The sequence below is a fragment of the Anas platyrhynchos genome, chromosome 2, assembly GCF_047663525.1.
Source record: "Anas platyrhynchos isolate ZD024472 breed Pekin duck chromosome 2, IASCAAS_PekinDuck_T2T, whole genome shotgun sequence".
Classification (NCBI taxonomy): domain Eukaryota; kingdom Metazoa; phylum Chordata; class Aves; order Anseriformes; family Anatidae; genus Anas; species Anas platyrhynchos.
Window position 1 is genome coordinate 118,638,948 of NC_092588.1, and position 25,317 is coordinate 118,664,264.

Below are 25,317 nucleotides of genomic sequence, written 5' to 3' on the forward strand. Positions count from 1 at the left end.
TCATCTTGAGGAAAAATACTGATGTCCAGCCCTGCCCTTGAACCCACAGCTCCCTTGTCTGTTTTGGGAAGTGATGTTGGCTGAGTTTCTGGCGTGGGGTGGGTTTTTTGGCACTCACAGGTGTAACAGCAGGAGTGGCAGTGGCTGGTTGTCTCCTTGAAAAAGGAAAATGTGAACACCATGTAGCTGCAGCTCTTGGCTGTTTTTTGCCAAGGAAATGTCGCTACAGGATAAGCAGGAGAGAAGGGGCAAGGCTCAAGTGACTGATTCACAAAGCTCTGCAATCTGTGCAAAGATTTTAATCCAGCAATAATATTTATTTCCGATTTCATTTTTTTTTTAATAGAACCTTTCTTACGTGTCATTTTGCTTCTACTGCTAAAATCACGTGGCCTTAATCCTTATTTTGCTGAACAGAAGTCAATGTTATCATTATCTTGCAAGGGTTCAAATCTTTGTCATTTCATTGGCACTACCATTACACTGATGTTATCAGTGGAGGAGTGCAGACTACTCTGAGTTGTTACAGATTCGTAATTAGTATAAAACCTTATTGATTCTCCTTATCTATTTTTTTCTTTTTTTTTTTCCCTAAAAGCTGAGCTACATAGGCATCCTGGAATATAATTGTTTAGCACTGAATTTAAATTGAAAATACGATAGCTAGTTTTCAATATAGTTTGCTTCAAAGAGTCAATAGAAGAAAATATTTGCAAATTGTCCCAGAATTCTGTATTTCTGTACAAAATTCAGTGTGTTTCAGTCTTAAAAAAATACTTTCTCCATAGTGGATAGGCATTTTGTGCCAGTTTTTCAAAAAAAAAGTCAGAGACATAGTGTTTTTTTTTTCTTCTAGGTATTCAACAAGCAGGACTTGCTTCTAAGCGATTTTATTCTGTTCTGTCCCTAAGTGTGCCTTCTGAGATATCTTTGCAACTAAACTGTTGTACAAAGGGAAAATAAGACGATGGCTATGTGAAATGTTCTTTTTAAAAGCAAAAAGCTTTCATTCCATAAGATTGGATTTGGTAACTGTTTGCAGCTGTTGAATTGACTAGCCAATTTTCTGAAGCTTGTTAGCTTTCTGGTAAGCTTATGCAGGAAGAGGTTTCAAAACCCTATTGCCAGTTTGGGCTGAGTTCAAATTACGGTCAAATTTTGAGCAAACCTAGACTAAATTATGCATTCAAGCACAAAGCAAGTGAAACACCAAGTTTCTTACGATTCCACTTCCCAAACAAACCCTTGAGGTATCAAGGGTATCACTGTCCTATAATTAACATTCATTCAAAGTAATGCCCAAAGCCAAAAGTCAGTCTCAGTAAGACCCAGCCTTGGTTAGCTGTGTGCAGCTCAGGAGGAGTTAGTTAGTATTAGATATTTTCCCTCAGTTTACAGTTCTCTGGCTTTAACTCTGCTGTTGAAGGTCTGTTCGGTGATGAGTCTGCCTTTCCTTCTCTTTTAACATTGTTATATATGGGATGTGGTTCACTGGCACTGTATGCTCTATTGCTTCTTGAATTAGGCAAGTTCTTACTGGATTGTTCTTTGAATGTTGTCTGCAGATTCTTATGAGTACATCCTTCCCCAGGGATGTACATAATCTTCTCCTTTCCCATCAAGGGGAGTGTGATTACAACAGAGTGCAGTGTGACAGATGTGGGTATTATAAACAGACTGTCAGCTCTTTGTGAATGACTCAGGCATTAGCTTTCCCTCTTACCAAACACCGACACAATGTTCTGTGTACCTCTGTGTTGTAAATTATCGTCTTGGTACCAGTTCCCATTCATTCCCACATTGCATTTTATCCAACCACCGATAATAGTGCGTTACGATGTATATGATCCTTCCTTCATTCCTTTGTCTCCTCATTTGTTCCTGACTTCATTCCCCTGCTATAGCTGCAACTGTGAGTTTTTTTTTTTATTTTCAGATGGAAATTAGTCTGGATTTACATTTATCAAGTATGCCATCCAGTCTTTAATTTGCTGTCTTTGTTGTTGTTGCATTTCTGTGTTCTGCATATTTTTTCCTTTTGAGAGAAAACTGCCTTGAACCTTTGCACCTTTTTATTGTGTGTTAATGTAACTGTTCGAATCACACAGCTCATGGCTCACTTCTCCTCAGAGTCCATTCTTTTATTATTACAAATGTGTAGCAAAATTGGAGAAGCACTCTGCCTTGCAGTACATTTTACACTTACATGAACATAGAGTCTGAAGGCTTTTTATTCCTAGAGGTCCCACTTTCTTGTAATTCATTTCATGCTAAATAAAATGAAGGGCTATCCATTTTACCTCTGACTTGGAAACCAACGAACAGCAGAAAGTTCAAAAATGAAATCAAATCTCCACAGAAGTTTAAATGTCTTTTTAATGGAAGAGAAGAACAGTAAAAACAAATAGCTTTTTGCATCCAAATGCAAATGGAGCTAGAGGGACCTTACGTACATGTATCCTTTAAACATTTTAAGTTATTCTGTCAAATATGAGTCCTGTTTTTTCCTTTGTCTCCTTGCGCAAAGGTGTGGCAATATACCAGGGAAATGATTTGTGAATATTCTTGCATATTAAGACAACTCTCCTGTTGCTTCTGAATTCTCATTATGTTGGCTTACTCAGAAGTTCAAAGCCTGGTGACTGAGCAAGAACCTTCAGTCTCTAGGCTGTTAAGAAAAGAGAATCCTCCCCCTTCTCTTGCTGCCCTGTATTATGAGGAAACAGGGTGTTTGCCAACACTTGAAAGCACAGTACCGATACCTGAGTCCCCAGGCTGAAACCCACCTTCACAGCTAACTGCAGATAAGGCAGGGTGAAATTTGAGTCTCTCTCCCCAGCTGTGCTTTCAGCATCCTGTCTCCAGGTTTGGACACCCACACTCAGAACATGGCAGTCCTCAGTCGCAGCCCCTGCACTTACAGGGTTGGACAGACAAACTTGGGCAGGCTGCTTCCTCCCTGCATACACCTGGCTGGAGGGCACAGCCGCTCTAAGAGAGCTGATAGATGGGCATGCCACAGCCGCACAACGCTCAGTCCTGTGACATGTCCAATTTCTGCAGCCCGGAGCCTGACCATCCCCATTCAGCACATACATGTAATCCTGCCTTGCGGACATGAAGCAGAGTCTGGCCTCTAACTTCTTAAACATTGTGGTGTTCAGCTTTCAGTCTGTGAATGAATCTGGTTCTCAGTGAACTGAATCTGAGAGCATTAGCTGAACATTGGATCCTCCCTTTCTTAAGCTGCAGAAGGGCTGCAGATCTGCTCTGCAAGTCCTACCCATCCCAAAGCACAGACTGAATTTTAGTGGGATCTTATCCAGCTTTTTTTTGCAAGCATGTGTGTGTATGTTGGCAGGAAATGCAGAAGATCTGCCAAGTGAATTCCTGAGTCCAGTCCTCCCTCTAGCCCCGTTCCATCCCTTCCAGGGTAATGGTCCATGCTGGGAGCTCTTTAGGAATCAAATTTTCACAAGGAGAAATAGGCCACTTCCCACAGCTCCCAGTGTCCCAGCCATAGTGTAGTAGGGTCCCTTAGGACCTCCTGTATGGGTCCAGCCATGGCCCTAAAAGAAATGTTGAGTGAGTCTCATGGTAATTACTTTTTTTTTTTTTTTCCAAAGAGTTCATAGGAAATGTAAATTTTATAAGCTCCATCTCGAACCAAGACACACTTCAAACTCTCAGCATTGATCTTAGTCTAATACCATACAGTTGTCCATGTTTGAAGACAACCTGTAAAAGGCAACAGGGTTTCTTTCACAGTGGAGCGGGGGTCAGGGGTCATGCCATTCCTTCACGGAAGAGAAATAAGGGGATGTGGCTCCTGGCTCCAGTCAGTTGCTACAAGAACTGAGCATAAAGATTGCTCCTACCAGCATCTTTGTGAGCAAGTTGGTGGGTAAGATTTTTTTTTTTTTTTTTTTTTTTTTTTGTCAGGTGCATTAAATTGCAAACAACAGTCTTGAATGGAAAGTAAATTATTTGTGATAAATTGACAAGTGACTCCACTAGGGAAGTTACCTTCTTCAATGCAGTTGCTTATGTGAGGTGTGAACCAAACCAAAAGAAAGGCAGGAAGGACAACCTGAAAAGAATGAGGTAAACAATTTTCTCAGTGGCTGTGTTTCCGTGTCTGCTGCAAAAGGGACTGTTTAACTCAGCAGTCTGTTACAATGAAATTCATTTCAGATGAGAGCATTTTTCCACATTTTGGGTTCGTATTTACATTTGTTAAGGTTAATAGACCTGACAACTTCTTCATGTTCTCACCAGGGAGCAGTCACTGACAAACTACGGGAGGGAATGAAACAATATTCTCCAGAGAAAGTAAATCTGTGTATTGCAGGGCTGCTACACATTCCTTCCTAGCAGCAGTCCTCAGTCCCTATTGGTGTAAATCAGTGCAGTGCTTCTGACTTTACCACAGCAATGCTAATTTGTACCACCTGCAGACCTGGCTGCCTATTCTGGCTATCCATCTTTCCCGTGTACACGTACTTCCAGTAACAGCAGTGGAGCCTCAGTGTTCCCTAAATCCACTTTGTTCTTTTAGGGTCCTTATTGCTGCTTCTTGGTTTCTTCTAAAGTGTTTCTGGTTTTATTTCTTCTATGCTTGTGCTACAGATCCCCAACTTTAAGTGCTCTATCTTGCCTTTTAGACCCCATCTGCAAAAAGCAATTTTTTAAGAGCACTGGTGAGAAGGAAAGGTCAGTCAAGGGGTGCTTTTGGCTACTTATAAGATAGCATGCCTTTAGAAAAGAAAAGAATACAGTAACACAGAAAATTCATCCAGGAGAGGACTGAATTGTATTTTAAGGGTAATGCATAGCCTTAGGTATTGATAGTATGACTCTGCATTCCTCCTATTGACACTAGGGCTCTCAGGATATCTGACTCAATACTATTCCTTCAGCTTTCTTCCCCTCCCTAGACACCACAGAGGACCACAAAGGCGGACTTTACAGGCTGAAGCAGCCAAGTGAGGTCTAAGAAGTCAGCTCACTTGAGCTGAACTGCAGGAACCCTGCTTTTAACCAAAGATAAATGTGAACTAAAATACAGTAGCTAAATGGAGGAATTTAAGGTAAAATATTTTATTTGCATTTACAACAGTATAAAAAATATGGGCAGGTACTGTGCCTAAGCTGTTGTGTGGTATCTTGCTACTGTGGGAGCAAAACCTGATGACTCTAGAGAGTTATCTCTTGTCCTTTTCTTCCAGACCTCAGTACAAGAAGGCACGAACTGAAAGCTGGTGGCAGTGTTTAAAATCTCTGCATTTCAGATTAAATTTTGCAAATTCATGCCCAAAGCATGCAAAATGTTTTGTTAGGTGGTTTCATTCCTTTGTGCTCTTGCCTTTAATGAAGTCTGGCTCTATCACTGTAGCACTCACCCATGGAAAGATCTTTCACCACAATGCCTTGACATTAGAGGTCACCATAATAGATGCCTTACAAAAGTAGGTGGTAGTTAGAGCCGTGTAAAGGGGTCAAGTTTGCAACCTTGCAGTGAAGAGGGTAAGTCAGCCTTTATTAGCACCTTGTATTAGCCTCTGTGACAGATGACACTGCTCTTTCCATGGGAGTCCCAGCAACAAATGTTTAGCACATGGTCAAGTGCTAATCATACTTGTTTATTTATAGACCAGCCTTCCTCTCACCATGCCTACCTCATTTCTTCACCTCCAGCTCCATACCACATATCCCTTGGTGCTTTGGAAGCCCAACAGCAGAAATGCCATAGCTTGCTATCATGCACCTTTGTAATTTGTCTTATCTTGTTTGCCATGGGATTTTTTTTTTTTCATCAAGAAGTTCTAGTGCACATCCTCTGTGTGAAGTCTTAATTTAGTTCTTAGTCAGACAAATCTCATATGGTGACTAATGCAAGAAGAAAGATTGGGTAAAAAGTCAAATGAGGTCTCAAAGATTTGGCTCAGTGATAATGCTAAATATAAATGCAGATAAGAAAGGTAGACTGGGGGAAGGGAGGGGAAGACTGCTGGTTTGCATACAACTTTACTTGAAGGATAAATAAATTCAGAACATTTTTAGATATAGCAGAATAGAGTATAATGCTGTATTTGTCCTCAGTTTTTATCATAACTGAGAAGAGTGAAAAATTGCCTCATCTGTAAGGGCTCTGAATATAATGAGCAAGAATGAGCTTCTCTTTGTCAGTCCTAATAGCTTTCCCTCTGAACAGATAGCTGCAGTGGGGGAGATGTCACTTGTTCCAGCAGTTATAGAGTAGTATTAGTTAACCACGAGTTTCTCTCTGCAACTCAGCTGGTTAGTTAGAAATACAGACACTTTAAAGGATATGTCGTGGAGCATTGGTTAAAGATGTATGTATAGCTATAGATGCACATAAAGAGATGCAAAGAATATAAATGAATAAAGAGAAGAGAGGGCTAAAAACAGATGGTTTGTTTCACTGATGCGCACCATCATTTTAAAGGAAGTTTTTTCATCATTTGAACATCATTTGAACGAAGTTTTGCTCTGAGTAACACCAGATTTGCTTAAAATATAGATACTAATATATTAATACATGCATATAAAATACATAAAATGCATTATTAAATATTCTGATATTATACACCATATATATATTCACTGAAAGGCTAGCTTGAAGTACACAAGTTCATCCTGAGCAGAACTGAAGACGTTATTTTGAGTCCCTAAAACCACCTCTAAACTTCAATAGCAGCAGTACGTGTTCTTACATACCACTAGATGGTGACTTCTGTAATGAGTTATTGACTTTGATGCTAAAGTATATTTCTCTTTTTAACAGAATGAAGCAGAATCATGATATTAAAGTCTGTATTGCTAATAATGTATTTCTAAATATGTTTCCATAAACATTCTGCTGGTCGTAAGAATCTAAGGAAAAGCTATGGAAGGGGAAGGTGAACATGGTCCCTGTCAGATTCTGTTTGGGGCTTTTACTCTGTCTGTGCAATTCAAAAGATATATATTTTTTGTTAGTACAGGCTGCAGGATGTCACACACAAACGATTAGGCCACAATTCAGATACTGCCTAAGCCAAAAGAGAACCTAAGGTTTTCTTCAATTATGAATGCTATATTCATCATCATGTGTTAGAAAACAGTAAGCCTTCCCACACCAGGAAATAAATAACTGTGTGTGTTGTGTTTCCACTCAGAGCAACCTCTCATGTTAGCTGTCCACTATTAGAAGGCTACTTCAGAATTGTACTTGGCACCTTTCCCTACATGGCTGCAGTAGCAAGATCAAACAAAAGCAATTTGCTTGGCAGCTGAAGCTCACTCTTCAGTTGGACAGGGATCACTCTTATCAACAACAGGTTGTACCAAAGACCCGCTCACCACTTCCCTCCAGTGACACTTGTTGCTATTAACACCCTTCACCTGGCATAGTGTGAGAAGGCCTTTAGCCGTGGATATGTGGTGAAAGTTTATTGACGGCTATGCACTGAATAAGGAAAATAACATTTCTTTATTTCCTGTTAATGCATTATTCAGATTGTAAGCTGCTTAGACTTAAATTTGTCTCTTTTGTTCAGCATATTTTGTGTTTGTATTAAACTTTCTGCAATACTGGGGACCTATCTGTGGTTGTTTAGCACATGCTGCCAATCTATTTTAACAACTAATAATAACAATCCATTGCAATAAGAGAAGACTTCCTGTAATTTTCTCCTTATTTAACAGATGGTGACTTACGGTTTTCAAAAGCATCTTGAGAGTGCCTCTTGAATACATTGGTTCCTGATGATCAGACCCCTATAAGGAGGCTTAGAGTCTGTAATCACAAATCACTTTTGGCCTACACAACCGATTCCCTTTCTGTAAGCATTCAGTGAATAGTTAGTAATGGATGATCCTATAACTGCTAGAGAATTTGTAGTCCAAATATGAAGAGGTATCCCCTTGTTTTACTGTGCTGTCCTTCTGGATGACTCTACCATTACGGGGTGCCTGCTTTTTCCACTATATTAAATTTTATTTTCCCACCAAGCAAACTTCAGTCTGTGAACTGAATTTTGTTTTCTAGGAACATTAACACAAGCTAATTTGTCTTATGCAGATATTTATAAAAGGCCAAAACAGGTCTTTACTGGATCAAAATGTGTCTGAAGAGCCACTAAGAAATCTGAGAATCCCTCTCCTGGTCTTCACCTACCTCCACCATTGATCCATCTATTAAAACAAGGCTTTGTGTATGGCTGGACTCCAAGCATTTTCTGGGACAGTGTTTATTAATGTCTTGCCAAGCTGAAACATTTCTAAAACAAGATTAGCATCAGTATTTACAAGCAAAGGGTTAGGTCTAGAAATAGCTCAATCAAACGATGTCAGAGCAGGCAACTGTTCATGGGTAATTATTTGCAAGGGACAAATTCCCCCTCCCCAGTTTTGCTTAGTGTTTTTCCTCCCATCATCAGGTTGACTCTCCAGTTCAAAGCTTAATTGAAGAAAATACATACTTGTTTTCTCAAACACAGATCTGTTTATTTTCTGCTCCTTTCTGCCCGCAAAACTGCCTATTGATTTTTTAACCTGTGTATTTCTCTTCTGTTGACTAATGACTAAGCCTTTAGCTGTGCCAATGCTTCCAAAACAGGGTGTGCTTATGCTGCACTGAAGTAGACATAAAAGGAATTATACTTTTAAAGTATTATTATTTATTGAAATAACTTATGTCTTGCTAAGAAGTGACTGCTCTCTATCAGCTGTGTGGGGAAGAAGCATGCTGAGAGAGCAGGAGTTTTGGAGGTGCAAAGGAGCTGTGCTAAGCCCATGCTCTATTGGCTGATGTGCATTCCACTATCCTAAATAGAAGCACGATTTTTAATTCTATCCCTTCATCCTGTCAGGATATGGTCTGGGGGAGAAGAGGCAGTCCTTTATTTTCTATTCTGTGGAAACAACCAGTGTCTTGGGGTTTTAGATGGGTATATGGTCAAGTCTTGTAAACGCAATATAGTTAATTTGCAATGTCCTGCTGTGAACCCAGTGACATTGTAACCTGAGCCCACTAATGTGGCCAAAACTGGCTTCAGGCGGAGTGCCTTTTAAGGCAGACCAATCAACAAACCAACCAAAAAAAAACACCACCACCAAAAAGACTGCATAGAGAAAAAGTGCGAAGAAAATGGTGGATATTTCTTATTTGTTTTTCAGCAAAAGACTTGGCTAGACCCTAATATGTATTCTACCTTTTTTTCACTAAAATTTATCGGTCAAATTTTGAACAGCAAAACAAAAAATGCAAGTTAAAAAAATGCTCACATGAAACTATTTTAAAGGACTATAGTATAATCAAGAAATATGTTCTAAATCTGGCTTGCTTTTACCAGCTAAAGTGATTTATTAAAGAAAGATATGCTATGGTAAGTTACATACGCACATGCCTTGTAAATGAGTACCAGCTAATAGAAAATGTACATAGCCTAGACTAGAGCTCATGTGATTTTCTGTTTTCCTTTTGAATAAAGTATCTGGAAACAACGAATGTGATACATTGCTCCTACTAATGCTGTACCCTGTCCCTCTGTTTAATTACTGCAATTAATCTTAATCTATCTTTGTTTGGCAACAGCTAGGTTAGGAAGAACTATCTGAATGTTTTTTGATAGAGATAGCTGTTTTGATCACTAAACTCAAAATCTTTTCTTTGAGAGATAAAAATACTCAGTATTTTATTGCAATTCAAATGGATGCTCTGTGGTTCTTCAAAATACAATTGTGTATTACTAAGGGAGTGTGAAAAATATTTGCTACAAAGGAATATTTTTGTAAACAGAAGAAAAATGAAATTCAGTATGTCTAGAACATTTTGCCCTGTTCTGCCTCTAAAAATGTCACAGCTGTGTTTCACATTGTATGAAGCACTCACATAAGCATTTAATTCACTCATTGTAAATCGAGCTACATAAAGATGATGTAATAATTAGTTCTGAAACAGATGGAAGGCCCACTTTAGATAATATACTCACTAAAATAGCATATGCTGGCTTCCTTCAATTCTATATGTTTTACTCTGTAAAGCTGTACTTTTAATCAGAGAACAGCTACAGAAAATAATAGAATAGGCAAGATTTACACAAAATTTTCCAAAATGGAAGCTCTTGAGTTTTGCATTGCTGCATTTTTATAGGCATTGCTGTAAATTCATAGAACTCCATATACAACTTCTTGATTGTGATTGTAGAAGAACACAATGAAGCAGTATCAATCTCACATAAACAAGTTTCAATTTTTCCATTGAGCGTCGTCAAGTAGAATTGTACCTCCTGTAGGCTGAAGGACCATAATCTCCTCTGGTCTCACCTAGGCACAGGTCAGCCAAGTGGGGAATCCAGCCAGTCCATGTCTACCTTTGATCATGTAAAGAACAAGACTGTGCATGCATGCAGAGGACTGAGCACACTGTCTGGATAGCACAACTCCAAAGGTAAGACATCTGTTGAGAAGGCCTTCAGCATCTTTGTAAGCAAAAAAGGTTCTTTGGTTTCCTTTCCGATGCTTGCTCTGCCAGGAGCCTAGTTAAACAAAGTTGTCAAATGTTTTCAGCTCCTCTGTCCACAAAGAAGAGCTTGTATCCCAAATGGCATACCTTGGTCAAAACCAAGGCTGAACTTGCTTGGAAGAAAACTGGAGCCTATTGCAGCATTTTGCAGAGCAGGTATTGCCTGGTATCATGTGGCCAGATCTCCTACATTAACAGGTAAACACAGCTTGTGTAAATTTCTATTTAAAATATCCTTGTTAAGAAAATACCAGGTGGTAGTGACAAAGGCATCAAGTATTGCAAATGCTGCAGAATAAAGTGGTTCATTGTACATTTGCCATTTCTACACGTTTAAGATTTTCTAGGTTTATAGAGACAAATTGGTATTTGTTTGCACTGGCATTATACAGGAATGACTAGAGTGCTCAGACCCTGGGGTCTGAACAATTTTCTTTTCAGAATAACTTCATGCCTGACCTCTATTCCAAAAGTAATTTAAATAGTAAGTGACCTTCTCGATATTTTGACCTTCAACATGTCTGTCATGCTGATGACCAGTGGTGCCTCACACAGTTCTTCCTGTTGTGAGATTACTTTTTAATATTCACAAGTTGTGCTACTTACACCCACCACAAAACAACTCACATCAAGACTAGTATTGGGAAAAATTGAAACGGATGCAGGGTTTTACTTGGAAAATGCATTAATGCCTGCAAAATTGATGTGCTGAGGTCTTCTCAGGAGTGATTTTGCATTGATTGGTTCAGGCAGGTAGAGGTGAAGAAATCCCTCTTTCTACCTTATAGGTATACAATCCTAGTCCCTTCAGCAGCAGTCTCGCTGTTCCAAGGGAGCGCAGTCACTTAGTTCAGATCATTGCTCAGACTCATTATGAATGAGAGCAGACTTGGGAAGCAGTTGTAGCAGTAATACTCCTCAATTTAATCAACACAGAGCCACCCTACTGTGACTGGGCAGCCATAGCTTGCTCTCTGAAGGCCCAGTTCAGCACTAGGAGTACACACTGATGTTTCACCAAATAAACCTCAGTCTGCACTTGCAAGACATCATCTATGAGGATGCAAGCTGAAATCACACATACACATAAAATGCTTCCATGAGTGATTAGTTCAAATCAAAGAATTTTGAAAGCGAGACATGGTGGTTTTGTTCACTTGAGGAAACATTCAACACCTATTTATTATTATGAACAAACCCCAGCAGACAGTAATTACTATTTTCTTCTCTTATTGCTGTGGCAATCAGGAACACTGCAGAGAGAAACTGTCTTTGGCCTGAAAAGCTTACAAGCTGCAGGTCATCCCAAGCAAATTTTCATATATCCAATATACAGCTCCACAGCATTTCTGCTACTTTTGTGAAGCATATTTTAGAGAAAAAGTATTTTGTGTAAACTTTAAAAAGTGATCCTTTCTATTACTTCTCTTTTTCTTAATCTATTTGTTGTGCTGCTAACTACGGGCAGTATGTTAATTTAGCACACTGAGGAGATGCATCCCTTTGTTCAGTTCACAAATTCTTCACCAAGAACATGTTTGTTATTTGGTGTAATTAAACAGCCAATTTTGCAGGAGCACGTTTGAGCTTGGGGTTGTTTGCCAGCAGTTTGTAATAAGCGAAGAAAGAGCAACAACATTTAATCAAATCCATTATGACTGCATTAAGATTACAGTAGAGAAAGGAAATTAAACAAACAAAAGTATTGTAAAAATACAGCTAAGAACAATGAAGATATCTGAACAATGTCGTAAACACTTATTACTACTTACATAAGGACCACTTGTCTGTTTACTCTCAAGCCTTGGACCGAACAGACTTCCCTTTTAAGGCTGCCCTCAGATAAGGTCAGCCTCTGTTAATATGGAATCATATCAAATATAAACTTGTTTGTTTCTCAGAAGCTCTCAGTAATACTGAAACCATTCCTTATGTGGCCAAACTCTTCCTTCAGTCCTGCCAAAAACAAACAACAACAACAAAAATGTAGTTGAGAGGATGAAATTGTAGAGGAATTTATCAACCTTAGGAAAAGCAGTTACTTTTTTCTTGAAAGAAAGAGTTAATATAGATACATTTAAAATGTAAAGGAAAGTAATAATTACTGTAGATACATGATGGAGAGCCAGTATTTAAAAAGCACTAACACAGATACACTGCCAAAGGAGAAAACAGGTATTAAATTAGGTGCAGTCAGTTCCGGACAGAAAACTCGCATTTCTTCTTGATGTGGAGAGGGAACAGGAGGCAGAAAAAGCAAATACATGCAGATGAACCACCAATAGTGAGGAAGCAAGGCACCAGGCTTCACAGAAGACAAATGGGAATAGGCATGTCAGTCAATTCTCTTTCCTGATTCTCCACTATTTGACATTTGCCATGGGAGAGGGGACAGAGATGGCTGGCAGCACTGGCTGCTTGCCCTGCACATTGCATTGCTGGCTGGCCCACACTCTGGCAGTAGCTTTTTCTTGCCAAAGTGCAAACATGAAGGGCAGTTTTAGCAGTGTGTAAGCTCCTACTAGCCGGAGAAGTGTCCTGGTTACTGAAAAGCATGTTTTCAAGGGAATGGTCTCATGTAGCAAGTGCTATAAAAAGTCTGTCTTTTGCTGCCAGCATCTTTTGATGAAAAATTTAATAGTGCACTTCAGATTATTGGACCATAAAGTTAATTGGACTTTGTTCAACCAGCTACAATGCCATTAAAACCAGTGTATTTCCCTGGGTTGAATTTGTCTAGAATAGAATAATTCACTGTGTTCTCAGAAGGAAGGATTATATTTCAGTATTTTGCTAGAGAAGGCAGCAGAGACAGAAAAAGGAGAGAGAGAGAAAATATATGGCATGCTGTGCAAATGATATGGTCCTCCTTTCTTCCCTGCATAATTCAGTGCTCACCAGATTTTAGCAGGCAGGCTGCACTCAGTTTGCCTTTCAGAAGCTGATGATTTGGAAATGCCATCTCTCACCCTGCCACAGCTCCAGACGTGGCAAATGATTCAAAGCCTGCAGTTCTGAATTGCTGGAAATCATTATTTTTTCCCCCATATTCCTCCCCTAATCATTTGGCTTTTTAGGGTTAAAGAAAACTTCTCAGCATAGTTACAGTAAAACAGTAACTAGCTGGTGGAGATACAGGTAAATTAAGCTTATTGAAGCTGAAAATACCAGCTCCTCTTCCCAGTACATTTACACTGAAGCCAAGCCGGTGTGCAGGCAGTTGTGGATCTGTCCCACCAGGGCATACCCAGAGTACCAGGGCCATTTTGACCTGCTCTCCACAGGGTTGTCTGCTCTCATGTACGCAGTCAGTAAAAATTAGTTGTAGGGGAATTCTTATTCTTCTTAGACACAGCCCTCTTGATCACAGACAGCATTTCCACCGCCTTCTGGGAATTAACTCAGTGCCTTTGAAAATTAAGTCACAGGGAAGGCTGCTGGTTTTGCAACAGTTTTCAAGATTTGAAATGTGCTTCAGGCTTCATAGAAACAAAGCCACAGTGCTTTTATTCAAACATAGGGAATGAATGGTGTGACAGCGTCCCTTTTTTCAGGGCAAAACCTGAGGAGCTCAGCTAAGAATATGGATAGGGAGTACATGGCAGGAGGACTTGGGGGGAAAGCTCTGCAAGAGGGAGGGAGGGTGCTTGGAGGTCTCACAGGTCAGCAGATGGCCCACTGCATAGGTGCAGGACTTCTGACCTGCCACCCAAAGGGACAGGGTGAGCACAGCCCAGGGCTGTGCCATTCTCTTCCTCTGTGTGGTCAGGACACAGGCAGCAGCATATCCCACGTTGCTGGCCACACTGTATGGCTGGTACCTGGTAGAGAGGCTGATGGAGTCCCTCTCTGGAGGCACCCAGCACAAAAGGCTGCAAAAGAATATACATGAGGTAAAGAAATTATGACAAATGGGACATGGGGAGTTGGGGCTTCTGCTCATGCACTAGCCATACTGCTATGCTCTGTGACTCCTTTACTGTGCATTCAGATATTTGTTGTGTTCTTGAGGATGTATAAATTTGATTAAAAGTAGTAAGATAAAGCCTGCCGTATGGGATCAGACTGCTGAGACATTTTCACCAGTATCCATCTGCTCTGGAAAATAAGGTGCACAAAATCCAGTAAGAGGCATGTAAGGGAAAAAAATCCTTCCTAGCTCCTCTCATAGAGATTCTGCTATGCTTAAAGCTTAGCTGCTTTTAGAGACTATTCAGAAATGATTTTTTTTTGGTGTGTGTGCAGAATTTCTTGTAGCATTAAAAGAGTAACTAATTAATGAAGAATATTTATGATGGGAATTAATGTGTGTGTGTATGTTTGTACATTTTTATGGATATGAACATAAGCATCCTCCTACACATATTTAGCTCAACATAGATATACACATATTAAATATAGTGCAACATGCTCGGATTCTCCCATAGCTTACTCTAAAGATCTCTATCTGCTCCTGTGTTGGTATGCCTTCTCTATCACCCAGTCTCATATTGTTTCAATAAAAGCCCCAAATCCAGAGGAAGATAGTAACACTGCACAAACATTTGAAATGTGAAAAGAAGTAAGAGAAAAATAGTTTTTCTTACCCAAAACTGTGAGGGATAAAATGAAGGCTGATCAGCTCTGTGTAAAGAAGCAGAGATTCAGGTCAGGTATAAACTTTTCTGTGTTAAAGCTGATCAGGCTGTGGAATAAACCACCTGAAAAGATCACTGAGACACATCAAAGGAGGGATTGAGGAGCTGGAGGCTGTGGAAATCACAGTGGCATTAGGATGCAGCTAAAGATCCCCCAGTAAGGCTGGGTCAGCCACCCAACCCTGTCACCTGCACCTTGGGGTCAGTTTTTATTTCATACTCAATTTAATGTGACTTGAGGCTGATCTGCATGTAACTAAAGCTTGCTGTGCAGCTTTTAAAGCAAAGTCTCAGGTTTTTAGCTAAGCTTATCGAACAGCAAGAGGAATGTTTCTGACCTGCTCCCTTGGCTGTGCAGACCCAGTCCCTCCCCTTTTCTGCAGGAACGAGGATGGACAGGATGGCTGTACACACTGGATTTAGGGTGCAGTTCAGGAACCATGGCAGAATTTGAGACTCACAGTCACATCAGAGAGCATTTTAGAAAAGGAACAAACAAACAAACAAAACCACTTGGAGTTTACCTGTTATGAGAATGCACATGAGCAGAGTGTAACATCTCATGCTGGGAAATACACTCCAACAAGTTAGAACCAGGTATTGGGCAGGGTGGAAGGAGAGGGCTGTGTTTGGGCATGGCCAGCATCACCCCACCACACCATGAACAAGCTGGAAATGGGCCCTCCATCACAACTGCTCCACTGACAGTGTTCCATCCTCACTGTCCCATCCTGCTGCCTGTCCTGGGAAGGCTTTGAAAGCAAGCGTAGCCATGGAGGGGGTGTCTGCAAGCACCCTAACGTCAGGGTGTCTGGCTCTCACGGCATCATAGACAGCCACATTACTCATTGCTGGTGCTTGCCTGAGCAATTCCATAGGAGTCCACAGTATATGCATAATTAAAACTTTATTTGTCTCCATTAATAATGGAAAAAATCTTTACCACTATCAGCTGGTCACCTGCCAAAAGTAGCTGTATGTGCGGTGAATGGTGCAGAAGTAAAGGCACAGAAGAAAGGCACAGAAGAAAGGACTACTTAGAACATGAAAAACGGAGCTGATTTTTTGAGGACAGGTGGCCAGGAAGTTTTTCCAAAGTATTTTCCCAAGTACTGTAAACACTTCAGACAGAAGGTCTTAGAAACCCTCCTGTTTTTCAGATTGATTAAGCATTTTACTACAGGCAAACAGAAAATCAAGCCTTGCAGGCTGAGGACATCTGACATGGAGGTTTGTAATAAAGACAATGGATTCCTACCCTCTATGCCAGATTGCTTCAGGCACCTTTGGGAGAGATGGCACTGATGTATAAATAGTCGGTAAAGAGGTTTGTAATAAAGACAATGGATTCCTACCCTCTATGCCAGATTGCTTCAGGCACCTTTGGGAGAGATGGCACTGATGTATAAATAGTCGGTAAAGAGGGTGTAGAGGATGGTAGTCTGCAGTTTGTGGTTATCACGTTATGTGCGTTGCTGGCTGCTGTCCTTCTCAGGAATGTGGTGGTATTAATGTAGCTGGTCTCTTAGGCTGGGCACTCAGAACTGTAATGCTGGAGAGATTTTTTTATGTTTGGCTTGTATTGCATTTGTACTGATATTCATCATTACAGCAAAAGAAGAAATTGCTGGCAAGAAAATGATGTGAAAGAAGGCTCCAAATGGGTTTCTGAGAAGGAGTCTGTGCTAAAAACAAAAACCTATTTATGTACGTACATAGTGTGAGGATTATCACCCCGGGAACGTATTATATAAAGCAGTTAAACGTGTGTAACACACTGCTCCACACTTCTACATGCCACTGTGGGAATTAGCTTCCTTTCCCCTGTAAACTCCTCACTGTGCTGGAGAGAGAGGATCTGGAAGGCAGCTCCAGGCACTAAATGAGTTGCACAACAGCCATCACCTCCATCCTGCTGGGCTGCAGGGCTTTCTACTTTCAGCTTTTTCACTCCTGTAAGGAAACACATTTCAGCCCAAAGAAGATTAACTTGCCATAGACAATCACTGCATCACCTGGATATAGCTGTGTTCCTATTTATTCTACCCTATCTTAGGGGGAATATCTCTTGCTAGTGAAGAGCAGGGTGAGTCTGTCACTAATTTTGCTTACTAAAATCATGTACTGGTCTCCTACTATAGAAACAAACAATCATAAGGAAAACAAAACAAAACAAAAGCATAATTTATGTATGTCTTGTCAGGTCATACTAACTATAGGCTGTTGACTTCTGCCCAGACTCAGAAAAAGTAATGTGCATAAATATTCAAATGAAACATCCGTGCAGCATCTTGTATGCTTCTATGGTTAAAAGGCTGTTTTTTAAAAACTGAAGGAAGCATACATTCTGACTGTGAATAAGAAGCAGAGCAATACAATGTGATTCTAGCTGAGAATCCAGCTAAGAAGCCCCAGTCAAGGCATTACCTGAATGAAACACCTCATATAATATGCTTGAGAACACTTTCAGCACCTGTAGCTGCAGATCTGTGCCTGCCAAGTTTGCTTTTGTTTGAAGTGTAATTGAATTGCTCCCACCTTCCTAGAAATAGATTTGCAGGGCCAATAAATTACAGGGACCAGCAGGTAATTAGAGAGCTAAATGCTGTCGTTTGCAATTGTATTTATTTAACCTACAATCTCGTGCTTACAGCCGACTGGGCATCAGAAGGGAGGAAGTGGAATCACAGGCTGTTTAAAACCATTGGGTCCATGGTGCCTGACTAGATCTGAATTGATGTATTTTCCCTTACATTTCTTACAGCTGTGCTTTGTATCAGCTCCCATTCTCAACTGTAAGTGTCTGAATCACTCTCCACTGTCTGCTGCTAGGTGGACCATCCTATTCTCCAGTCAAAACACCCATTTTTGCTCCCTGTGATTTAAAAAATTTCTCAGCCCATAATATTCTGCCCTAGAAAGTGAGCTTTATTAGGAAGCCACTGGTCCTGGAGCTTGGATACTTCATGTACAAATACATTTGTAGTAAAGGTTAGACACTTGCACCAACTACTTTTCTAGCCTGGGGTGCTGGGTGCAGTAGCTAAAGAGCAGTCTTATTTTTTAAAAAAATATTACATTGCTTTTAGCTTATCTACATTTTGTTGGGTGTAATGTTACTGGCATTTCATGACATCAGGGTTACCTTTATTCTGACTACAGTACAGAAATACCCATCAGCTACAACATGATTTAAGCTCTTTGTGATGGATATGCTTAAGGCAGCCCTTTAGAAAAAGCAGATTTAACTGCAGTCAAAAGAGTAAACTTTTTCCAGATCTTTGGTCTAGAATTGCTTACTCTCTCCATTTCTTTCTTCCCCTTCCCAGTCACTTAGCTCAGTCAGAAAAACTACTTTACATATGAGATAATCAAAAGCATTTTATGTCATATTTTAGTGAGTCCTTTGTTGACCTGAAAGAAAGCAACATAATAGGTAGAGCACCTCTTCTGCTGTAAACTAGATGACAAAAAATAGCTTTTCCTTTGTGAAGCTGTGTTTCTTAGAGTCACCTAACAGACAGAAGAATAAAAAAATAATTATTAAAAAGAAAAAAGGAAAGAGCCAAAATGTGAGTTTCTGTCTCTTTTCTGTGCCTTTGGGGGGGGGAGGGGGGGGAGAACAACACATTTTTTGACTAAAACGTAATATCTGGTTCAGTAAAAAATGTGGATGTTGGATCAGTTATCAACAAACTTTGATTCAAACCAACACTTTGAACTACATCTAGAAGACAGTTGAAGACCTGCTAAATCTGATGAGCTGAACATTTCTGTGCTCTAGCTTCTAAACCTAACTTCTTTTTATCTGTACACCAGTGACAGCTTAATCAAACAAAAAAACTGCAAAGGATTCAGAAAAGGCTTACTGTAGAGGACTTGCAGCCTTTTTCTTCTTGCTTCACAGATTACAGGTCATCTGAGAACCAAGGAGGTCTGTGGAGATGAAGCAGAGAAAGTTGGTAATAATGTGTCACCACGCATGAAAGAACAGCAGTTTGTTTTGCTGCCATACAGAATCCAACACAGACTAGAGAAGCATTTCCTCCTCTGGAATTCACCAAGGCTTTCAAAAAAAAGAAAAAAAAAATCAGAGGAAACTACTGAACTAGATAAAACATGTAGCAGTCAAACAAAGCGTGGCTTAGGCTGAGATGGCAGCAGAATTAAGATGCTGACATGGTTTCATTTAGAATGAAACAGGTTTAAAATAAGCATTTGCCTAGAGTGAAGTTTGAAAGTGAGGCTGAGGAAGAGCACCTCAAATTAGCTGAAGATGGGACTAGAAGGATATTTGCACACTGCCAGAGTCAGGTCAGGTAGCAGAAACTGGAATGAAATGCTAGGAAATGTTGACTAATGCAGTAATAGAGACTCAGGCCTGTGTAAGACTTTATGTTAGGGATTTTAGGAGACTTTAGCCAGAGGGAAAACAGTATGTTGACAAAGAGAATTGGGAAACAATCTAGATTTCCAGAAGACATAATGCACAGAGGGTTGTTGTAAAGAGAAAAGACAGCAAAATATTAGGCAATGTAAACAAACAACAATTATACATCAAGGGAAAAGCATGTGCCTCTTGCTATGACTGAGGACAAGTCACTCTGAGTGATATATCCTAAAATATAAGTATGCTAAATACAGAAGGTATATAAAACAGATGGAAACAGAAGAACAGTGTAAAGTAAGGAAAATAGTTTTCTAAGGAAGAATTCTGTGAGGTAAATTAGTGCTTAGAAAACACTATTTATTGATATTAGACTAGTTCAAATATTCAGTCATGTCTTTTTAAAAAGAGACGATTTAGAATAGAGATACTTATTACCCTGTAAGAGTAGTTAATGTCAAGGAGACCATTTCTTTATCTAAGAAAGGTTTATTTTGATGTGGAGTTTAACCTGAGGAAAACCACACTCGTGGCTGGAAATAGAAAAGAGAAAGTTTTAGGTTAGACATCAAGAGGAGTATTGAGCTTGGTGTACGACACCAACTTGCCAAACAGTTCCTTGCAAAATGTGGAAATATGTTACAAATAATTCAAAGGATAGAACACCTTGAGAGGTAATACCACCGAATATATCTGCCTGCTTGTGCCTATCCAGGTATGGAGACAGAAGACACCAGGTGGTTCTTCCCATCCCTCAGCCTGCAGTCTGGTACCAGCAAACACAGGTAAGAGGGAAGTAGCCACTTCCTGCTATACTGGGTGTCAGGTTAACTGGGATGAACTTACATTCATGAAGATCTCACATGTTAACTTCAGTGAGGGTCTTTTCACCGGTGTTAGGAAGAGTCACTGCTCACTTCACTTTTCAGCCTCAAGAAGCTGCTGCCCAGATACTAAATTGCAGCACATCAGCTTTATAAGGAAAATAACTGGGTCTTAGTTTTAGGTTATTTTATATTGACTAAATAACATAGGGAATATATTGACAGAAAGAGTAAGAAAATGGCTTGTGAACCCTGAAGGGGTAAGTGAATCATATTACCCCACTTTATGAGTCGGCAATGGTTTGTTCTGTGACAAGGAACATTCACTCATTTTTGTTTTGTATGTTTTTCTTGTTGAGTGAGTGGGCAGGCTGTGATAAGAGGTAATTGATTTGACATTATGTGTATTTCTGACCTACAAAGCTTCATATAGACCAAAAAGAGTGGGCAGAGGAAAGAGAGAGAGTGAGAGTTGGCTTAACAGTTGAGTGTAGACCTAGGTGCCAAGAAATCCCCAGTTCTAATTGTACTTCTCCTACCAGCTTATTGGGGGCCTTGGGAGCTGTGAAAAATTTAGCAAGTGTCTTGAGGTAGAGGAGAGCTGTGTTACTAAGATGGCGTAATGAGGTTTTAATGAGGGTAAATTGAAACTTCTCTGCAGAGATTTTAACCATAGTAAAAGTGAATATATAAATACACTACTGAAGTTGGGAAGAAAGCTGTTGGTGCTTCTAACATGAAATCTTGAGAAAGGGCCATAAAAGTTTCAGTAAGTATCATGCTAGTGACTGTATATCTTTTTGTATGTGCTAATGTTGCCATCAAAGGTAAATCTACCTTACTACATTTTAATTCATAATTCCTTCTGATTCTAGAGATTCTTTTCCTCTCAGTGCAATTCATATAAACAAATTATTTCTCAAAAGTCTTAAGCCAACTTTGACATTTTATACTGAATTAATTAAATCACTGTGATCTTTGCAGCCCACTGTTTGGTCTGACAGCATTTTAAAGCTTAAAATTCAGAAGTAAATTATTTTAACAAATGTGCACAAAGATTTTGAAATGAATCCCTTGTGTTGAGACTCCATTGTCTGTTATCTCTGTTTTGAAGTAAAACAGATGGTTCATATTGCAAATGATGCATGAATAAGACTTCCCCAATGCGATGCAAATGGATTGTTGGAACTGGAATTGTGCAGATGAAAAGAAGCTGCTGTTGGTAGGAACTTCCTGGACAAAGATCAGTAAAGAATATGTTCTTTGATTATGCCTCACCATCTTTTAAAAACTAAAGCTTGTTCAGAAAAATTAACCAGACAGAAGGATTGCCTGTCAGTGACTGTTTCAAAGAGATTAAAACAGCTCTGTAAGGCAGCTCCTGCTCCTGCAGTTGATCCCAGTTCTCACCTTTGGCAAGTGTTCACTTAGTCTTTCTAGGCCACAAGCTGTAACATCAGGGTCATAGCCTACTGTGGTTCATCATCTGTCTCACATATTCAAACCATGCATGTTTGGGGCAGACATTTATTTCTAGCAGCTGGCATAACCACAGCACACTTCTGTAATCCAGAAATCAGCAACATCTGTGGAGCAGTAGTGTGATGGGAGCAGTATCTCCCTGAGCAAAAATTACTTTTCACATGCACAGAATTGTATGGGATGGACCTATGAGCTCTTATAACAAAAAAAAAATTTGGCTGTTTCACTTGAGCAGACTTTCTCATCTGCAATGTATTTGCTTGAAATAACTCATTAGAAATATAAGTAAGTGAGAAAGAGGTCTAAATTCCTCTTCATGTGCCTCATTTAGAAAAAAAGACTTGAACTTTCAGCCTATTCCTATAACTGTGAATATTTGTGTTTCAGTGATTAAAATGAAATATGCTCTTAGGCTGGAAGTATGCTGACCAGCTTTGTATATGCTTTTCAGAGACTGATTCTTCACTGTTTTTCTTTCTTCAGAAGAGGAAAGTTCAGATTTATCTCTACAAACCAGTGTTCTAAAGAAAAGGCTTTTGTCCTACCCATCATGGTGTCAAAAGTGCACAATGGCCTTCTTTCAAAATGGAGTACCCAAGTCAGTGTGTACCCAAGTCAGCCAAATTCAGTCAAGCACCCAAGCCAGCTTTTTTCTTCCTTCCTTTCTTTTTTTTTTTCTTTTTTTTTATTGAGCATGTCTGTTTTGCAAAATAATTGCATGAGTTATTATTATTATTGTTATAATTATATATTTTTAATGTTTGGGTCTGGTTGCCTTCAGGCTTTGCTAATTTATGAAACATTTAGGAGAGCCAGTTGCAACAAGTTCACCTGCAGGATGGGAAAAACATGGTAATGAAAAAAAAGATGCCTAGGCATTTGCTTGTCCTTCTAGTTGCACATCAGATGATTTTGCATATTCTGATCACAAGCATTCATTTTCCTTTATTTATTGCACCTATCCCACATGTACCCTAAATGGCCAATATTTGCTTCCCATTAATGTGTCAAAATTGATCACAAATTCCCTCCTTGAAACCTTTAAACAATCTCAGCTTTCCTTTTTTTGTGTACATGTTGTCGAAGAACATCTCCCCTTCCGTTTTCCCAATTTACCACAGGCTTGCTGAATTTCAGCCTCTTCAGCTCTGTGGCTCTTGATTCAGAGCACATGTGGGGAGGCCCAGCCAGCAAGAGAAACCCTGGAGAAGCAAGTGCATCACCTTCTGGGAAGGACAGAAAGGACTTGTGCAGGCCTGAGAGAGAAATGTGATAGAGCACATGAAAGGAAATTGTAGAAATTTGAAATAGTAAGGAGAACAGCCAGCTGTTTAAAATGCTGTTACAGGTGGGTCTGGTTCTAGCCATTGAACCTCATACATACTGCTCTATATCATACAGACTTGCTGGGGCAGCCAGTGCTAGTCTTAGTTACTATTTTTCTGGCATTCTGGGCATGCTTGCTTATGCATATGTGCTTCAGAGATCGCCAATCTGGAAGCCACAATGGACGGTTTCCTCCTTCCCGGTCTTGAAGAGGGCTGCTTGGCTGTCACAGCAAATGATGCAGGCGAACCCTGTAAAATGAAATGTTCAATAATCTGTGTGTGGAATCATATCCATTTTCTCAACATCTAGAATTATTCCCCTGACTTTTCAGGGCTCTTTATCCTAAATGCTCCGTGAAGCCTGTGAGCAACTAACAGTTACTGCTTTTTCTTGGAGTGGGAAGAGAATGTACATTTTTGCATCCATATGTTTGGCTCCTGGGACTTTTTCTGCTTTTAACATTCTCCGGCAATGCCTCGTGCTGAGTATGTGCCTTTGGCAGCAGCCACTGCACCAAGGGACCATGCAGGCAGAATAAATAACGAGACAGTGCTGAGAGGCTTTCTTTGATACAAATTGCTGTAGGTTGGGAAGAGAGGGCATATTTTCTTAGCACAGAAAAAGCCCCCATGGCTGATGCTGTAGGAAACTGATCCATTGTTGTCAGTCTCTGTTCTGGGAAGGGACAGAAGAGCTTTTTCATACTCCTTCAGTTCTGCTTTATAGTCTGCCACAGCAGTCGGCATTAGTAAAACCAGCCCCATTCTCATCTGTTTAAAATATCACTGTTACTTCTGAATGCTGATTACTCAGGCAGGATACAAGGCAGAGCTGTGTGAGTTACAAAAGCTGGGCAACAAATCGCTGTGCTGAAGTGGCAGTGACACGGAAAATAGAGGCAGGATACAAGGAATGGGACCTGATGAAGCTGTGAGGAAAAAGGGTCACGGCTCAAAGAGACCATTTAGCTGAAGAGATCATTTACTCAGTGCTTGCTAGATCCCATCTGGAGCACCATGTCCAGCCTTGTTCCACCTCAATACCAGAAAGGCACTGATAACCCAGAGAGAGTTCAGCAGAGGGCCCCCAGGATGGTCGGGCCTGGAGCACTTGCCCCCTGAGGGGTGGCCAAGGGAGTGGGGCTTGTTCGGACAGGAGATGTGATGGCTTCTTGGGGAATGCTAACAGCAGATGTCTTGTGCCTACAAGGAGATAACTGAAATGATAAAGCCAAGCTGTTAGTAGTGGGGCATGTCAGGCAAACGAGAGACAGCAGATTTCCAACTAGATATAAGGAAAAGTTTTTTCACCGTTAACACAGTCAGGCAACAGAGCAAGCCATCCAGAGAGGGTGTGCAGCCAGTCTCTGTCCAGGGAGGTTTTTCAAGACCCAGCTGGATAAAAGCGTGAGCAACCTGGTCTGAGCTCAGAGTTGACCTTGCTTTGAACTAGAGACCTCCTGATGTTTCTTCCTACCTGAGTAACTGTGTGATGCTGACACATGCTAGGTGTCACAGCAGCTCTGCACTTCTGAGGACCAACACCTCAGTCATCACTCAAAACACATAGCCACCAGGCAAACTCCAAACCTCAACAGGCAAATGCTCATAACCCCAGGCTCTAAGATCCTTGATTGATATATACATGCACACACACACATTTATTTATTTTTAAGAAGGAAACCTTGAGAAGTGGCTGCTAACAGTTGGGCACAGTGTTCTCAGTACAATGGCAGCAGTGTGGAGCTGCAGAGAACCTGGAAAAACAAACAAACAAACAAACAAAAAGATTCCAAACATTCCAACTCAGAAAAGTTTATTCTGTAGGATATTAGACCTGACACTTCCTGCTCTGAGGGCCTCTGTCCTTTTAGGGGGAGGGTGGTGTCAGGTACTCTGCAGTTTACAATCAGAAAATCTGGATAACTTGCATCAAGAGACAGAGAATTATTTCAGTCACCTGGTGGTGGTACATTAAAAGGTAAAATAGCTTAATATAGGCAATCACCTTTCTAGCCTGCCATGCATCCTTTGCAAAATAATGAAAAAAATAAAATAAAAAATGGAGCAAAGATTTTATTAATAAAGATATTAATAGAGGCAAAAGGTGTGAATATAATTTCATGAC

At 40.2% G+C, this 25,317-nt stretch overlaps 1 protein-coding gene across 6 annotated transcripts in view; it reads right to left on the reverse strand.

Annotated features, from left to right (window-relative positions):
- Nucleotides 1-2,357: 2,357 nt before the first annotated feature.
- The window catches only part of LRRC3B (leucine rich repeat containing 3B), a 169,551-nt gene continuing 146,591 nt past the window's right edge, over nucleotides 2,358-25,317 (reverse strand). Inside the window, exons 3-7 of one of the 6 annotated variants that reach the window (XR_011806933.1) lie at nucleotides 19,038-19,104; nucleotides 15,118-16,720; nucleotides 13,430-14,403; nucleotides 12,304-12,487; nucleotides 2,358-10,717 (exon numbers count right to left, since the gene is read on the reverse strand). The gene's annotated coding sequence lies outside the window, so the exon portion shown is untranslated. Of the gene's footprint in view, nucleotides 10,718-12,303; nucleotides 14,404-15,117; nucleotides 16,721-19,037; nucleotides 19,105-25,317 lie in introns of all 6 variants that reach the window. The other 5 variants (XR_011806937.1, XR_011806934.1, XR_011806935.1 and 2 more) reach the window with 5 other exon arrangements.